This window comes from Hydra vulgaris, chromosome 09 (genome assembly GCF_038396675.1).
Source record: "Hydra vulgaris chromosome 09, alternate assembly HydraT2T_AEP".
Lineage (NCBI taxonomy): Eukaryota > Metazoa > Cnidaria > Hydrozoa > Anthoathecata > Hydridae > Hydra > Hydra vulgaris.
This window is the reverse complement of record NC_088928.1, coordinates 37,681,442-37,684,402: the sequence shown is the minus strand read 5'-3', so window position 1 is coordinate 37,684,402 and position 2,961 is coordinate 37,681,442. Positions and strand designations below refer to the sequence as shown.

At 27.4% G+C, this 2,961-nt stretch overlaps 1 long non-coding RNA gene across 1 annotated transcript; it reads left to right on the top strand.

The window, feature by feature from the left end:
• Nucleotides 1-1,373: 1,373 nt before the first annotated feature.
• Nucleotides 1,374-2,144, top strand: LOC100212366 (uncharacterized). The gene is made up of 2 exons (XR_010640830.1): nucleotides 1,374-1,512; nucleotides 1,653-2,144. It is a non-coding gene; the product is annotated as an uncharacterized LOC100212366 (long non-coding RNA).
• Nucleotides 2,145-2,961: the final 817 nt, after the last annotated feature.

Sequence of the window (2,961 nt, the reverse complement as noted above, 5' to 3'; positions counted from 1 at the left end):
TTCTTTTTTAAATGTCCACGTAATTGATTAAGATAATTATTTTCTTGTGAGCTTTTTCAGCTTTTTTGATGAGTCGGCAAAAAAAAGTTTTCATATTTTAAAAATTTTGGTTTATTTTTTCAATTTTTTTTCTGATATGTTCGTAATTTATAAAATACATACATTACAAGAATATACATTACGTACATTACATACATACATTACATACAGTATATACATACATACATTACAAGTAAAATTTAACAAAATAGAATTAATGCCTGGATACCACCTTAACAATTTTAACTTTGACGAGAATTTTAAACTTTTTAAATAACAGGTAATCAGGTATTCGTCATTTCATAATGCTACCTGGGCAGTACTTAACGGGGGGGGGGGGGGTATCCTGGTGCCCAGGCACCCGGCGAAAGCCTTAAAATTTAGAAACTTTTTTATTACTAGTTTCATTATTACTGTAATTTTTTTCAAAAAAGTCTTCTTAAGTCAAGAAGTTGCTTTGCATAAACACTAAAAAAAAGCAGCTTATGTATATTTGTTTACAAAAAAACAGCGTTTTTATTACGCAGTTTGTTAGTGCTTTGAGTTTTTTTTTTTTTTGATTTTTTTTTTCTAACTTCATCCATGAATAATAAATAAACATGTTCATTTTTTTTTAAAGATATTTTTTTAATGATAAGCACTATTTGTATATTATTAATATTCACTATAACAAAATTAATTTTAAAATCAAACGGTAATACATGCAATTACAAACAAAATATTTTGAGAAAAGGAGGAGCGCAAACATACGCGTAAAAACGAGATAAAAGTTCCATCTATTTTTTTTAAGTAATTTTTTTGTCTCTTTTTTTTTTTAAGTATTTTTCTTTGAGTCTCTAACTATAATAAAATTAAACAACAAAAATACAGCTTTGAAAAAAAAAAGCTATTTTATTCGTTACATATTCAAACAAATATGAAACAAACTTTAAAACAGTAATATTTGTCGAATAATTTTAAAACTTCACATATAAAGCGTCATTGATATATTGCTACGTTTAAGACATGATTCGAAATATGGTTTTTGTTTTTAACTGGCATTTCTCATTTATCAAGTAGTATACCAAAGATATATGTTAATTAAAGTAACGCTAATTTTGTTCGACAGAAGCATGTTATAAAATGTAATAATGTAATAATAGAAAATAACCGCTATCCATCATATAATAAATTGACATCAATGAAACAAATTATCATCATTTTCACTCCTTGATTTTGATGTTATCCGAATTTCATTATAACAAAGGTGTTTGCATATTTAAAGGAATTACACTTTAAAAGGTCAACAAAAGAAATATAACAAATATTGATCTAAACTTTACGCTTGTCATCGAAGTTTGATAAACTCAGTTAATTAAAGTTGCATTTAGCACAGAAGGAGCTCTGTTTAAGAGCTTTAGACTTACTGTTTAAAAAAGTTGCATTTAGAACAGAAGGAGTTCATTTACTCTAATCTCTTTCTGTGAATAAAAAGTTAGTTGCTTTGAATTTCAAGCGAAATACATTATTTATACTAATTGTTTGTTTGATATTTTTTATTAGGTCATTTTCTTTTATATATTTGTTTTTTATTTGTACAATAATCTTTGTCAATACTTTTAATCAAAATATAGAATCATGAAGCCTGTATTTTTGGTTCTGGTGTTTTGGCATGTCTACGGAGAGTGCAGAAGCGTTATAAAAAATCAAGAATACATAAAGGACATTGACGGGTTAGAAGAAACGATAAAAAACCCACCACTTTTTGTTAGCAATTTAAGGCCACCCAAACTTGGTCGCGAGTTAGAGAGGTCAATTGAAAATTTAGAAAAAGAATTGAATGATTATGAAAAAACTCAAGCTTTTAAAATGCAGTCACTGAAAAGGGAAGTATCTTCTCTAAAAAGAATGCTAACGACGGACCAAAAAAAAGAGGAAAACGAACAATCTTTGTGTGATCCATCTATAGACAATGAACCGGGCAGAGCTTGTAAAGAACTTTTTAATGAACTCGAAAATTTAATTCAAAAGCTGTTGAATAAAACTTCTTAATTACATATTTAAGTGTCATGTCACAAGTCGTAGTTTGTACTATTATGTTTTGCTAGAGTTTTCAAAAAACACAAGTTTTCTCCCTTTTCTTTTTTGAAATTTTAATTATTTCTCATGCACAATTTAAACCTTTAACAATTTTAAGCTACTAAATCTTAATAAATTAACCTATAATAGTGATAGCAGCATAATTAAGTGATAGCAGCATAATTAAGTAATTTGAGCAATAGCACATAACGTTATTTTTTTAGATTAGTTCAAGTAAATACATTATTAGTAGCGTATAGGAAAAAACGGGGCAAGATGGCGAATGGGGCAAGATGGCTTTTTATGTAACAACTCGACAAAAAAACTTAAAAATAAGAGAAAGCAAAACTGTATTTACTCCTGTATTTATCTTGTATTTTAAAATGCTAATTGGTTTTTTTTAACTTTATTAACGCAATTTTATACGCGATTTTATAAAAGTACACCGGTTTCGGTCATTCTTAATGGATGGTGTCTTTCGGGTATAACCTTTTAAGGAATATTTTTTTGCGTATTTATTTTTATGTGTTTTTTTATTTATTACTTTAGTTAGAGTAGTTAGTAGTTTATAAAATTTTATAAAATAAATTATAAAATATTATAAAAATATGCGCGTAATAAGTCATCTTGCCCCGATCACGTGGCCAGATGACAAATTTGTGAGCTTTTTATTTTTATTTTTATTTTAAACTTTTCTACATGCAAAATGAAAATTCATGCAGGTAATGAACCATTATGATAACATAAACATACTGACTAAGTATTATTGCTTCATAACTGATAGTTTTGCAATGACTCAGGCTTTAAAAACATTCGCCATTTTCCGCCGTCTTTCCCTGCAAGATTTATTTGTTTGACTTTCGA